Source organism: Temnothorax americanus, unplaced genomic scaffold (genome assembly GCF_048541705.1).
Source record: "Temnothorax americanus isolate GAGA-0224 unplaced genomic scaffold, ASM4854170v1 Scaffold8, whole genome shotgun sequence".
Lineage (NCBI taxonomy): Eukaryota > Metazoa > Arthropoda > Insecta > Hymenoptera > Formicidae > Temnothorax > Temnothorax americanus.
Window position 1 is genome coordinate 2,021,117 of NW_027509802.1, and position 15,057 is coordinate 2,036,173.

The following is a 15,057-nucleotide window of genomic DNA, read 5'->3' on the forward strand; positions in this document are numbered from 1 at the left end:
GAATCATCCCTACTCTTCCTTTTTTCGCTCCCCCCTCTCTCTGGGTCATATCTATTTTTATATCGCCGTTCCTTTCGCCGAGCCGGCGGCTACCACTCCACCTGCAGATATCTCCACACCGGTAACACCGTGTGCGTATTATGCATATACGAGGCGCGCTGGATGGAACAGAAAGGGGCGATTAATTCCGTATTCCTAGATACTTTCTAACGTCCGCACGCCAGACTCATACCTCATGCCACCGTCGCGGCCTTCGCGGTGTTTACGAGCGCCACTTTTCGAGAGGAAGTGGAAAAGAATTGGACGTACGTCCTATATATCTGTGCCGTAGCCTGGAATTATGGTGGCGCTGAATCGAGGTGGAATTTCTGGGAAAAAAACGCGATAGTTAGGCGGCAATCGAACGATATGAATAATAAAGCGAACTCGCCAATAATTAAAATAAACAAGCAAAAATTGTTAATTAATTTTTGTCATTGTCCGAGATAAAGAAATGATTTTAAGTAATTTAGAATTTTTCTGGAATTTCTAAAAAATATACTTTGATGGTATATTTTATCATTGAAATCTTTTTCTTTTAAGTCATCTTTGGCTGCGAAATTATTAGCATTAATTAGTATATGTAAAGACGATCTTTCACGACGAAGTGCCATATTTTTATTCGCGGAACTACTTGGCGACTCGAACGTACTCTCAATTTCACGGGGCGCGGAATCGCAGAAGAAGTTTTCTGTGACTCTATGCGTGACGCGTGGTAGTATCATATTCGCACATATACGTGTGTGTATGTACATATATGCCTGTGTGCGTATTATGCGACGAGGGTGCAGCCCAGGGTGGTAGTAAGGTGGGCGAAGGTGGCCGTGGGCGGAAAGTGCACGAAGGAGGGTGGAATGCAGGCCGAAGTAGGTACTAATGCCGAAAGTTTTAACGAGTTTGAATGATCGCGGTCGATGTAACCGCAACAATAATAGCAATAGTAATAATCATGCCACTGCTCCGAGGCGGTACCAACTTATCGCGTTGCTCGGTATAAAAGCCTCGCTTGTGTGCGCTTTTGTGTATCTCTCCGAGCGTTCTGGGAAGAACGAAAGGAACTACGGGGACCGCTTATCAAATTCGTGCTTCGCCGTCAGTAATAGATATGACAATAGAAATTAATGTTGTAAGACTAGTATTATTTTTATTACTATTTTTTCGTAAATATATTTTTTTAATATCTGAGAATATAATAACAAGCGCACGTTTAATATTTCGTTCATATTTTTAAATAATGTAAAAACTTATGTTATTGCGGTGGAATAAAAATGTCGGATTTGCTAACGACGGATACGGAAGACTAGATAAGTGGGCATTGGGCAATTAATCTCACGGCGACAGTGCGCCGTTCAGCTTCGTCCGCAACCTCCATCTTCGACGAAGGATTCAGGGGACGACTTTTCTTCGCGTCAGCCAATGACCGATCGCGCAAGTCGCGCCAAATGGAATCCTCTTCGTCTTCGTCGGCACTTTCTTCGGGCCCGGACAGCGGGATCTGTAACACACGTACGCACCACATACACAGGTATAGACAGGTATCCTGAAAGAACGACCGACTGCTGAGCGGCGGCGCGGCGGCGGGGGACGCGGCAGAAGGTGCCCGCCTCGGCGAGGGCCGACTAAAGGGTGTATGATTGATCGCGCCATGGCATGCCAGATAATGCAATTTTATTTCATTTGATTCCGCGGGGGTAATTGCTATTTTGGCGGGTCTGCCGCGCCGAACGGCCGACGGAGTGATGTATTGGCGTGGCTCTTTCTTCCTCTGCCCACCCCCTCCCTGACTTGCCTCCTCTCTCTCGCCGTCTCGCGATATATATTAACTCCAGTCAGGATTATTGCTTTGAGGGTGGAAAAGAGCGGATCGATCACGTGCGAAAGAAGGTGGAGAATCGTCGGCTCGCCGGCTTCCGCCGTCAAAGACCGCGCGGGGCGATAAATTTCGCGTCTTCCTGCCATCTTGTTTTGGAAAGGAGCCTAATCGGCCGTACGATTGATTTAGATCGCCCGATTTACCTCGCTTCGCACCGGCCTCGTGTAATGCTCCATGCGAAATTGGAGAATCGTGATGATTGCGTTATGGCAAACCATGTCTGAATAGAACTTGTTCCGCATATACGCCCTCTCTCGTTTTAATAATAGATTTTACTGAGAATATTGCAATATTTTAAATTAATCTAAATTTCCACGTCAATGAATGCCGCAAACCTTTTATCGAAGCTCACGATTTATATAGTTCCTCAACTCATAGTAAAAAAAAAGTCAAGCATTGTATATTAATTCGAATTTACTGCGTTTAGCACAAAAGAGTTATAGCTGAATGAAGGAGTGCGTTAAATACATGCATTTGCGGAAGTTTGTTGCTAATCGCATGAACAAAGCGTCATCTTCAAAATCCTGAGCGCTCTAAGCGGCGATGTAACCGAAGCTTTCGTCGCAATAAATTCAAAATAATATCCAAAGGCAACGCTACGTGCAATAGTACGCGGCGGCAACTCGGGGACGTGTTTCTATTTGACGTCGCGGCGGTGCCGCGGGTGCATGGCGTCGCCGCGCAGTTGGTTAGCGTTAATTGTAATGCTTTTTGGTCCATACGCGATTACACGATGAAATAATCCCTCATTTATGAGTTAAGTGGTCTGTGGAACTCAACGGCGCTTCTGATGAAATGCTCACGGCGAGTGCACCGCTGGTTCTGAGGAGGATCGTTGAGGAAAGAGAAGAAGAGAGATAGAGAGAGGGAGGAAAGGCAGAAATACACGCCGAAGAGAGGACGTGAGAGTGAGAGGAGAAAAGGGCGGCCGGCGGGCGGATGGAGGTCAGGGGGTAGGTAACTGCGCCACCAACCACGCGACCCTACGGCGATATGGTCCTTTGCTCGCATTATAATTATGTTCCGCCGTCCGTAAAATTGCAAATAATTAAGATTTGGTCGATGTGAGAGCGCGAAACGTAATAATGTCGTGCGGGTTGTTTCGCTGCACTTCGCGGCTGCGGAGGGAGAACGATTGTGAGTTACCGAGGTCTTTCTTGCTCATTCAGACGTAATAAACATTTGCTTGAACAGCAATATTTGACTATATCGGGAAACAACGAAAATGAGGGAGCTTTTTATCAAAGTAGTTTTTATTAGGCTAGCAAGAGTCATCTTCTTTTAATTTTATAGTACAGTAAATTAAATTGCGCATCTAAATTTCGCTGATGACTCCAAGCGATCTCTCGACAACACTCGCAACACAATGATATATCGGTAATTAGGACGCAAAGTTAATAGGCGAATTACTCGCTCGAGTCAAAGCCAGCGCGGTGATCTCGCGTCACCGAGCAGAAATTACAAACCCTCACCGCGTTCGCGTTGCCGGTCTGCTTCTTGGTTGTCGGTATAACCACTCCGACAAAGACCGCTATTACCCAGCAATTTGTGATCATCCGCGAGAGACATCAGAAGAACCAAAAATATACTTAGTTATCGTATACAAATAAATCCGCCCTCGTTCTCGAGGCCATTTCGGGGAGGTACGCACATATCCGTGCACTCTTGCGTGAAAAAGGGTGGAACGAAAAACAAGCTTGGTGCATTGGGAAAGAAAGGGGTTTCGAGTTTACATTTTGAGTTTACATTTCAACACAAAGCATACTTGTAATTGTTAAATGGCGGAGATAATTTTTAAACCACGCAAAAAGCATATGAGTTACGTACTCTCGTGATGATAATCTAATCGATCGTTGGCGAAATAATTTCTTTTATGCTAGAAAGTATTTAAATACGTGTTATACTCATTATATTGTTGTATAATTATATATGCGGTAGCATTACCACACGAAAAAATTTGAATACTTTGTTCCAACAAATAATTATTTCGTGAACGCAAAGGCTGCTATGCGAGCTTGCTTCAAAGTGATAAGAACCGAATTAAAGTTACATACAAATTAGCCCGATAATGCGCACGTGAAGCAACGCGTTCTCGCAACATTCGTCGATGCCGAAGCATGTTGAGGGTGAAAGCCTACCCTCTACACTCCGCTATGGTAACTTTTTTTCAACCTTCCTTCTTCCTTTGACCTCCCCCCGCTGTGCTTTCTTTCTCTCTTTTCTCTCGAAGCGTAAGATCGTCCTGCGCAAATTGGCCGTGGCTTTTTTAATTTACACTCGCTCTGTGCTGCAACTGCTTCGTTCCTCTGTGCTGCGACAAGTCGATGGGTGGTGGGTTAACCCATTTGCCGGCCATCTTGCATATATATATATACGCCGAGTTTTGTGATATTTCTTAATTAAATATAGCCTCAAGTTAAAAATGAAATTAAATAGAAGGCAGTGTTTTTTTTGCCGGCTCGGCCGGCCCCGTATCTCGCTTCCACCCCCGACGAGCGAAGCCCTTCCTACCCTGACTGTTCCTCGGCTCGACAATGGCGAATAAGGTTACCCAGTCGCTTCGCAGCTTCGACCAACCCTCTCTCTCTCTTTCTGTGGACCACCCATTATACATATTTCACGTCGAAATAATTAAACGCCGCTGGACCGCGAGTCGACTCGCCCTAAGGTCGAGTGGAGCCGAGTCGCGATTATTAATTAGGTCGTAGCTACCTCGCCGACCTCGACTCTCGATTTTCTGATAAGGTTGACTGACCATTGGCCTCGGATGAATAATACGTTAAGCTTCCTATAAAGTTACAAATTACACCCTTCGTACGCATATTTATCAAAGTTTACACAAATTTACTTATTTTCTTTTTTAAATATATTTTATCTGTAAATGTTTACACAAAAAACCTATATTACTTAAAGCATTATTAATATAAAATTTTTATATTTAATTGTTAATTAATTATATCATAGATTTGGAACGTACTAAAAATAATAAATTTAATTGCGACTATTTTTCCAATTACAAAAATTATTTATAACATTGTGTACCGCAGATCTCTGTCGCTATATAGAGAATTTATCTTACAATGAAACGGTTCTAACAAGCCATGTGCGATCGCCGGCGAAATCCTGCATCCTCGGCCGTCTTGGTAATTTGTGCGCCAATTTTGGGGGAGCCCTGACGCTCGCGTAACGCTAATTCTCGGAGATACTGTCAACCCGACGGCGATTATCAATTGCCTTGTCAATTACACCCCGTCCAGGGGACGACGCGCACATGCTGGTAGACCGTGCCGTCGCTGATCCTCCGCACCCTCTTCTTCCTCCACCGACTCTCGGCCGAATCTCGAGCCCGGCCTGATCGCAACGAGTTATTTAATTACCACGATCTATCACCAGGTGTCATCAGCTTCCAGTCTATAATGCATGATCGATCGTAGCCCGAGCTCTCCTCCTTCAACCCTTTGCTCCCGCGCTTCGGAAAACGTATATGTGTACGAGGATTCATGCGCGTGAGTGTAATAGCCGATGTATACGAGATTTGTAAGATAGGTTTTGCACATCAGTTTCTTTTGTTTCTCTTTTGTTCCTATATTTCTACTTACAATACCATGATTTAAATAATTTATAAAGATTATTGATAATCCAAGCGAGACCTTTGTAACAAGAATCCTTCCAAGCTGAAGAATTTCCATGATGCGAAATATCCAGAATGTCGACGATGAAGGGGAGAAGCGAAGGGGAGAATCCGTATAATCCGTAAAAGTTATAAAAATATTTTTATAAAAACATGAGAAGGAAGCTTGCGCCCCCTTGTATACGTCGCATTCGTCTCCAGACTGTGTTTCACCTATTTATCAAACCAAAAGTCCGACTTATTCCACGCACGTATCGCCAAGCGAAAATGCGTGCCCTGCGAAAATGCGTTCAACGCGTGGTGGGTTTCTACTTAATCCTAATTATCTCGTGTAAATCTTAATTCCTCCGTCCCGGCAAGTCGTTACTTGCGCAAAGCGCCGTTAAACTACGCCCACCGTAAACACCGCGCGCCGCCCGTTATTTCGGACGTGAAACTTTTAAACGACGGAAGGGATCGATTAAGGCATAACTTCCATTAAGGTAACTCTCGATTGGGTGCACGGGGAAAGGGGATAGGGATCGGCGAAACGACAGAACTAACCGTGCCCGTCTTTTTCATCGTCATTTTTATCGGCGCGGATAAGACGGTCGGGGCTAATTCGCATTCCCCTTGATGTCTGGCGGAGTTAACGGTTTTAAGGGATGAAACGCGTATAGATCGAAGGTTGGTGGCTGCGAGCGTAGGGACGCGCCCGCGCCGGCGAGAAGAGCGAGGAGATGGTCGAGGCGAGGAGGTGAAGCAAGAAATTGATATAGCATACGAAAATGAATTGCCCCTTTGCCGAAGAATGTTCCACGGCAATCTGCCCTGCGCCTCGCTTTTTATGCTTTTTATGCTCATTTTCAATTTTACTCCCCCGCCTCCCCGTCTTCCGTCTCTCGCTGTGTGTGGGCTCGACAACGCCCCCAGGTTTTCCATAAAACCTTGCGGTATTACAATACCTTGTCAAGCCTCCTGCCGCTGGCACCCTTCGCGTCGATAACTGGATGAATACAAACGGACGTATTATCGGTGTCAAGGCTCGCGTCTCTCTCCTTCGTGAAGAAGACATTTCGCGTGTAAACAGATCGCGTCGCGTTACCCGACGTTTAACGAGACATTGATATTTATTGGCTGGCAAAATTTCTTTGATATTTATTACTGCTTTGCGTAAATTTAAAATTGACGAATATTTAATCCAATATACGTCAGCATCGCAATTATTTATCATTTAAATTGAATTAGCATTCCTCAAATTTTCATTCGAGAATTCTGGCGTACTTTTCAAATATATTGATATTGACATGATAAATAACGAATAAAAATAATAAAAGTATTTTTTCCTAAATGCTTCGAAAAATATAAAATACTTAGCGAATTGTATTAATTATAATAATCGGTGATGTATAACTTCTCTCGACACTTATATCCTTACTTGGTAAAAACAGAATTTTGTTTTGTCAAAAAGTTATTAATATGTTTGGTATTCAAATGTGGATGTCGCGCAAGGATGTCCCTACAATTCCGATTAAAATGTATCCGACGGGCGGAGATAAGGATCCGATCCGAATTTGAAACGACATTCTGGTAGGGTGTCTGTGGCGCGAGGTAGGGGCCGAAGAAGATAAATTTCAGTCGACAAGCGGCTCGGAATCAGGAATCTGGCGCGTTTCTCGAGCAATCGTTGCCGACGCGAGATAGGGCCGCGGTTCGTTCTGTTGCTTATTTGTCGCCGGAGAAACGAAACGAGCTGGGGAAATGGCGAGCTGGTTTAAGGGTGCGCGCGCGAGGGGAGCGGGAGGGACTCGTGCTCGAAACCGTGCAAATAACGGTCGCTGACGACGAGGCGCTTCTCCTCTGCATCCTCCGCTGCCGGGTGACCCTCGGATCCTTCGTTCGCGTCGAATCTCAAACGGGAGGTTCGATGCTCTCGTAGATGCTATCGACTCGCACAACCAGACGAAGGGATTCACGAGGCTTCCGCGATAAGATCGAACAAACGTCAACGTTGCGAGGGGAAAATTAAACGCGAGAGAAACTATCGCCGGATTAACGTGAGCGCGTCGAAAACTCAGAAACGTACAACGCTTGAAAATAAATTCGACGCGATTTCTTTTTAGATTTGCAATGGCAATTCGATGATTGAACCGAACACCGAGTGTACACGATTCTCGTATTGCCTCGTTAACCCGGCGAGGCGTCACTTAGCGACGTACGCACGGTGGATCGGGGACGTTGAACGAAAAAAAAAAAGTAAAAAGAAAACGCGAATTCGTATAAATCGTCCGTTGCAACGCGCCACACACGCGTATCTCTTACGTCTGATGGGCGAACGGCGGAAGAACACAAAGCTAATGCAATTTTGCAATTATACCGTGCTCGCCCGTCCCTTCGCCGCCCCGACACCGCCGAGGGGTGCGGAGGAATGCCCGCGATACGCGTCGTCCTTTCCTACCCCTCGGCCTTCCTCCTCGCGAACAACGCGAGAATATTTAAATTTCGTTTCGTTTCCGCGTCGTTATTCTTTCATCCGTGCCGCCGCGGCGCTCCGCTCGTGATTAATTGGCGAATCCAATCGCCGAGCGTGGAATGTACGCTTTTCGCTTTGTCGCTAACTTGGCGGGCACAAGACGCATCCTACTTATTCGCCGTTGTGTGTGAAATATGATTGCTCTCCTAATATTAGTATGGTCGCCACGTTCTTTTTATTTCTCTTTTTTTTACCACGCCCGTGGTCGAATTTTTCCATCATTATCAATCGCAGAAATTTATTACGGCGTTCCCTGTGCCCGCGGCTGTCCATTCTTTTTTGAGTGTCCTCCTTCTCGCTCGGTGATTTTATTTGTTTTCTACGTTCTCGTCACGTTCACCCTAGCGCGTTACCGGGATAATAAACCTCGGTAACGAGTAATAAATCCCACGATTATCATGATATACTGGGACACGGCAGAGCGAGATATACATCCAGTCCTTTCAACCCCCCATTCGGCCCCGATATTCTCAGGCGGAAACTTTCCGAAGGATATATACGTAATAATCCATCCCGCACAATTCCGTGTTCTCGTACTCCGAAAAGGCTCACCCTGCACGATGGAAAAAGCGACGGAGGGGGGAGGATGCAGGAGGGACTTGGCGCGCTCGCGTTGCTGTATTAGATTTGCTTTCTAGGACACTTTAATCAGAATGTACCTATGTAAATTTTTGAATACACATCCCTCGTCTCCCGCGATGTTTGTATAGGTCAGGCGAAGGTATTTTCCTGCCGAGAGCGGAGGACCTCCGTTCCGTTGCGACCGCCATTGCCGCAGCCGCCGTCGTCGTCGTCGCCATCGCCGTCGCGTCCCGTGAATTAAAGAATTTGCAATTCTGAATTTCAGGTGATCGCATACATACGCCGTCCGGCTTTATTCCGCCGACGACGCGACGGCGACGATCCACGACGCTCGCGAGGATCGACCGCAGCCGCGATATATTCATTGGGGCAACTGCAACGTGTGGATATATGCGTGATATTTATGTTATATAGTCTATAAGTTACATTTTGTATTACTTTCACAGAGTATTCGATATTAGTTATATCTTTGTTTATGCCTCTTTATGGATTTTTTCGGTGGAATCTTTCTTGAGCACTTATGTAAGTAAAGTTAAATGAAGATTTTCTTTTGCGTAATGTACCTACATAATGGTGTACATGCAGTAGTTACGGCTTGGCGATCGCGAAGCTCGTAATTCGTTATTTTTATCGTATTTGCGCATATATCATCGTATTCTATGCGGAGTTGCGTTTCGCAAAAGAATTCGTGAATAATACAAATCCTCGTGAATAGAATTATTATAATGGTCATTATAAATAATAGAGTTTATACCTCTTAAACTAACGTACATAATTATTATTGTGAATCATAAACTGTTACATCAATAAAAATAATAAGCTTATTCTTTATTGATATTTTTATGATATTTTATGAATAAATATGATATACTAAACAATGATTTGTTAACCTCAGTGTCTCTTTCTCTCTCAATCCCTCTTTATTTTTTCTCTTTTTTACTTAGCAAGATAACGGAGGAGGAAATCATTTCACTCGCGTGTAAAAATTCTGACTATAGAGCATGAAACATTAGCTTTACATTGAACATGGCAAACATGGTTCTACAATGTTATTTCTCACATTCGCAAAATTATTACGCATAAATTTGCTCCATTCCCGAATAAAATTCAGATATATTCCTTCAAACTCGTATAAGGAATTAGCAAACTTTCCGCATAAATATTCAAAAGATTGCTTTAAATATCACCTTGCGTACACATTATTCGAGTACAACGTACGCGCTCGAGGAGAATGGACGTCAATGTGGTGTACCGACTGGTTAGGCACGAATTTCAAGATGAATTCCGACGGACAATTACGACATTTTAATTGCACAATACCCGGGCATAGGGAACGAGAGAGCGGGCTACGAGAGGCGAGCGAAAAGAGAGCGCTCGCGAGAGGGTGGCGAGGCGGAGACGGCGAGAAAGAGGAGAAAGACGGACAGAGGATGCGCCGTGTGTGGAGCGACGGAGGTGGTCGGGGGATGGACGGGCACAAGAAATGACCGACCAAGCGCACACGCGTATAATTATAATAACATTACTTGACAGAGATGGCGGCGAGAGGCGAGCCCGGTCGGCCAGGCTCCGCCGAGCATTGAAATATTATACCTACCAAAGAGAAAATAATTAAAATTCAACCCTTGCGCTCGCTCGCATGCGAGTGCGCGCCCGCATTCGTGTAAGCGCCGGCACAAGCACACACGCACGTACACACCCACATACAACACACACGCACGCACACACACACACGCCAATCCGTGCGCGCCTTCTACGTGGGGTAAACCATCCCCCCCTCTCCTTCTCCGGCGCCGCTACCTCCCTCGCTCGTTCTCCAAGGATGGGGTTTCCCATATTTTTTCCAGCGCCCTAGGTAACAGGTATTCCGGAAACGTTTGTTCGTTACGTACGTGCTTCTGAGCGCCGTTGTAGTAAGTAGAAAAAGCCCCCGGACGTGTACCTTTCAAGTTGGATTATCGGACCGGATGAATGCGCGCATTCACGATCGCGCGGCTTGACTCTGACAGCATTATTGTTGCGAAACATATCCGGTGTCCGCGTGTCGATGCTCTTCTGCGGTAATTGCCCGCGTTACGCGTCTCGCCGGTTTCGGTAATTAAATCGGTTTTAATATACGATAACTCGCGAAGGTAAAGCCCCAATCGAGTCCAGATAAAAAGATAACATCAATCACTTGACTCCGCACAAAATTAAGGATTATCGTACACATTTTGTTTTATCGGAATAATGAAATATAAGACATATTTTCACCATCTGGACTGGGATTTCTCCTTTGTGTTGCTCTTGAGACAATGGGACTTAACAATAGGGCCAAGTTGATCGCGTCCGGTTGTACAGATCGATTCGATGTAACCGCCGGGAAATAAAGGTCTCGGTCCCGCGAGAAGGCGAGATGGACACGGCCGTTTTAATTGATATTTTAATGGACTCCGCGAAAAAAAGGTCCTTTAAAATCGGCCCCCGAGGCCGTGACAGGATCGCGAGACAAAGGAATTAATCGAAGCCGCAGAGATTCTTCTACTTTAGCACGTCCACAGCAGGAGGACTCCCCCTTCCGTTTTCACGGCTATCAATAGCGTCGCCGAGAATTCGGGGCCCCGTCAAACGCCGTCGGTTATAATTTATTCAAATTAGCTCGGGGATTATTCATGAAAAAGTTACGACGCGGGGAGGCGAGTCGACGTTCGAACGGCGGACTCGCTCGATAATATCGCTTTATCTCTTTCCTCTACGAGATTAATATAGGTTTATTATACGACGCGGTTTCCTTGTTTTGTGCCATCCCGCGTGATTATTCGTAGATCAGCGTAAAGGTAAAAAGCTATCTACTTAGCCGAGTAATATCCAGGTACTCGCGTTATCTCTCCGATAATATAAATCATTTTGTTAACGCACCGGGAAAATTTAACTTTCATTAACCTAATTACCGTGTAATCACACAATCAACGAATTGTAAAATAAGATTTTTAAATGTAGATCTGTCCTTTTAAAGCGTTATTCTTACAAGAATAAAAATGAGGTGTGTCGCCATTCGCCGATATATTCATTGAAAAAAATGATGGTTTGTTTGTTACGCGCGTGAACGTCACCGGGCATTTTGCCTTCTCGCGGAATAATTATTTGCGCTCTTTAAAAGTGCAAAAACAAGAGGCACGCGAGCGCGAGCGAAGAGCACTCGTTGACACGAGGGCGTGCGCAAGGCCGAATCACAGTGGCTCGTAACGGGTCGTACATTATGATTTAATGCTAACACTGTGGTAATGTCGTCAGAGAGACTCCTGCGTATAAATAATTCGCGTGTCCGGGCGCCCAACCCCGAGGACCACGGAGTCCGGGGTAGACGAGGGTGCAGAAAGAGCAAACGGAGACGGAGGGAAGGAGCCGAGGGCGGGGGCGGGGGGAGCGGCGAGTTTTTAATGCGGCATCTCTAGGGGCGACGAGGATTACCAAGGTTAAAAAGGAAGTTTTTAATAATTTTTCATTTTCTCTATATTTATTATCGCACGTTTCCTAACCGGGGGTGGGAAAATAGGGGAGGGTAGGGAGTTTTGTTTTGTCGGAGACAATGGAGGGTCGGTAACGCCGGACCGTCTACCGTCGCGGGGGGTGATAGGGAGGTGGGGTAAGGGATGGGATTTCACGATTGTCAGTTGTCGTTGTAAAATTTTAATTCGCCCTCTCCCGTTTCCTTTTTTCATAGCCACTTTCTCTCTCTCCTCCTCTTTCCCGTTCCTCTTCCGATCTTAGCGCGTAAAAGCCATCGCGCGATCCCTCCATCCTAATTCACAACGCAAAGTCATTTTTACAACGGCACGCCGGATGCTCGGCGGAGATGTAGTGCCTTTCACGCGTACCGCTTCTCGTTCATTTGCCCTGCATGCTGTTGTTCGAAGTTTCGCGTTGCGAAATCTCGCGCGCGCGCTCGTTTTTCATCACTTCTGTTTACATCGTGTTTTTCTTCGTCACTTTTTTTCCATATATGCATACTAATCCTTTACGGTTTGCTCATTGAGAAGGTGTTTACAAACGAAAGAGAGATCAAAGAAATTGGATAACATTTTTGTGTTTCGAGATATCGATATCTACACTCATTAACTATATCAAATGACAATAAATAACAATTAATTTTTGAGAGACAAACTAGAGAATAATCGCGTTTGCCAATCAACTTGATCGAAGAGGACGGAAAAACGCTTGACGCGAGACATTCGCGACATTCCGTGAGAGGACGCGACGTAAGGGGATGCGGGACGCCGGAAATTCGTCTGTGCTAATTTGTCGCGAAGATCGTGGAATTGAAGTTGGCGCGGAGTCTCTTCTATTGGCTCGGAACATTCCACCATGCGCCTTTCTCGCCCTTCTCTCTTTCTTTCGACTACCCTTCCTCCGCTCTCTCTTCGCGATACGAAGCGTCCTATCGCATTTTCTGTGCAAGCACTGTTTCGAATTACGAATTACGAAAGTCAGAAACCTTAAGGGGATCCTAAAGTGAAGGCTGAACTTCCTCGACGTCGGTAATGTCAACATTTCTAATCCTGTTTTCTATGTCATATATCTATATCTGTTCTTGTCTAACAAGAGGCATCTGTCCTTGTTTCGATTGCTGCGCCATCTCTCGCTACACGCAATGTCAACCTGAATGTGCTTTTGCACATATAAAAGTTTATTTAAACTAATCTTCTTTTCTAGGCTTTCAATCTTAGATCTAATTGCACGATATTGTTCTTAAATGTTGTCCCTAGGTCATGCCGGTCTAATTTTGTGGATAATTATTGTGGAATTTTTGTACAAAGCAAATATTGTCGTCACGTATACCGAAAATTAACAAAAATATTAATTTTTTCTTGTTTTCGATATAACGTCGACCACCATGACCTAGATTTTGACGCGTACTTTAATTCTAGACAAGAATTTTGCATTTCTATAAAGCCAATTAAAAGATTAGTGCTAAGAAAGAAAGCCGGTATTACAGACGGCTTTAGAACTCCCTTAACGACATAAAGAAAGAAAAAGAGAGAGAGAAAAATTGAACAACGATTGAAGCCCACGGGAAAATCTCTTGTTATTATTCTGTTTTTATTAATATTTTAAAGCGATAGCTCTTCGACTTTTTTAATTGCTTGCTAATATATACTTGGAAAACGATAGAATTTCAAGACAGAAGGTAAAAAGAGTTTAAAATTGCAATTATAATACGTTAAAAGCAACAAGAATCTATTAAGCGTGAGGATCAATAAAATTTTTAAATGCAAAGCTTTCAGTTGGTTATTAATCGCGTGCAAACCACGAAGAAATGTACAGCCATTCATTTACGCCGCCTGTATTGAATATAAAGAGCAGAAAAATTATGTTTACATGGGAAATCCGCCACGGATCATTTTCCATCCACGGGCGAGCTACACCCGCTTCGTTTCGTTTTCGCTTCAGACCTTCCATCTCTTTATCCTGAAATCCAGTGAGATATACTACCGGTGTATTAATCAGGAACGCGCAGGGCAACCTGCTTTATGAGTCTTGAAGTATCGCGAGGAGCAAAGAGAGAGGGAGGAGGCGTAGGGCGAAGACATCAATGTCAATAATAATTCATTGATTGCTTAATTCATAGTTGCCATGACGACCGTCTCTCGCTTTTCCCTCACTTCCAAGCTACTCTGTTTTTCTCGCTTCGACGAAGAAGAGTACATACTCCTTAAACTCGTCTCACACGGAGCCGATTGTTTCCTTGAGTGGTCCGGAAAATTGACTAATTAAATCACACACTTTCTGACTTACGTTATCACGATTTTCATACTTTGTGATTAGTAAAGTGATCGCGATCACTCGAATTTGATTATCGTTCTCGGCATATTTTCAGGAATAACACGGATTCCGTTGTGAGCGTCGCATTAGCCTTGCTTACGGGTTCGCAAGCAGGCAAGGAGAAACACGAAATGAATATTCAGAAGTTATTAGTCTGTAGTGAAATGTGACGGGGCTCACCCTTCTCGAAAACCACCCTGGCCTCCGCCACCGTCGCCCATTCCTCCTCCTATTTTCTACCCCTTCGTTCCGCCCCTCAGACCGCTATAGATTTTGCGATACATCCTGCGGAAATACTCGCGAGCGAGCGAGCAAGACACCCCCGATCTGCTAGGTAACGGTCGAAGAAGGGGTTGAAGCCTCGATGAAACGGCGGGGATGAAATCGTGAAAGATGAGGAGGTTGCGGGAGGTGGATGCGAATAGACCGGGACCGGCGGGGCGTGAGGGTGATGGGCGAAAGGGGCTTTATGCATAAGCTAAGAAGCACCATTGACGGGTACCGACGAGGGTGTGTGTCTGTGTATCTATATACTTCGACTGTAGCAACGTACTTGATAAACAAGACTTTGGTAACACCAACGTGACGTAACCCCAGCACGTATCCGGAAGTCACCGA

The 15,057-nt window shown here is 45.0% G+C and overlaps 1 protein-coding gene and 1 long non-coding RNA gene across 5 annotated transcripts in view; one reads left to right on the top strand and one right to left on the bottom strand.

The window, feature by feature from the left end:
- Nucleotides 1-15,057, top strand: part of LOC143907175 (uncharacterized) — a 568,709-nt gene that overhangs the window by 195,006 nt on the left and 358,646 nt on the right. The window lies entirely within an intron of this gene.
- Nucleotides 1-15,057, bottom strand: part of LOC143907183 (uncharacterized) — a 124,502-nt gene that overhangs the window by 51,337 nt on the left and 58,108 nt on the right. The gene's annotated exons all lie outside the window — the stretch shown is intronic.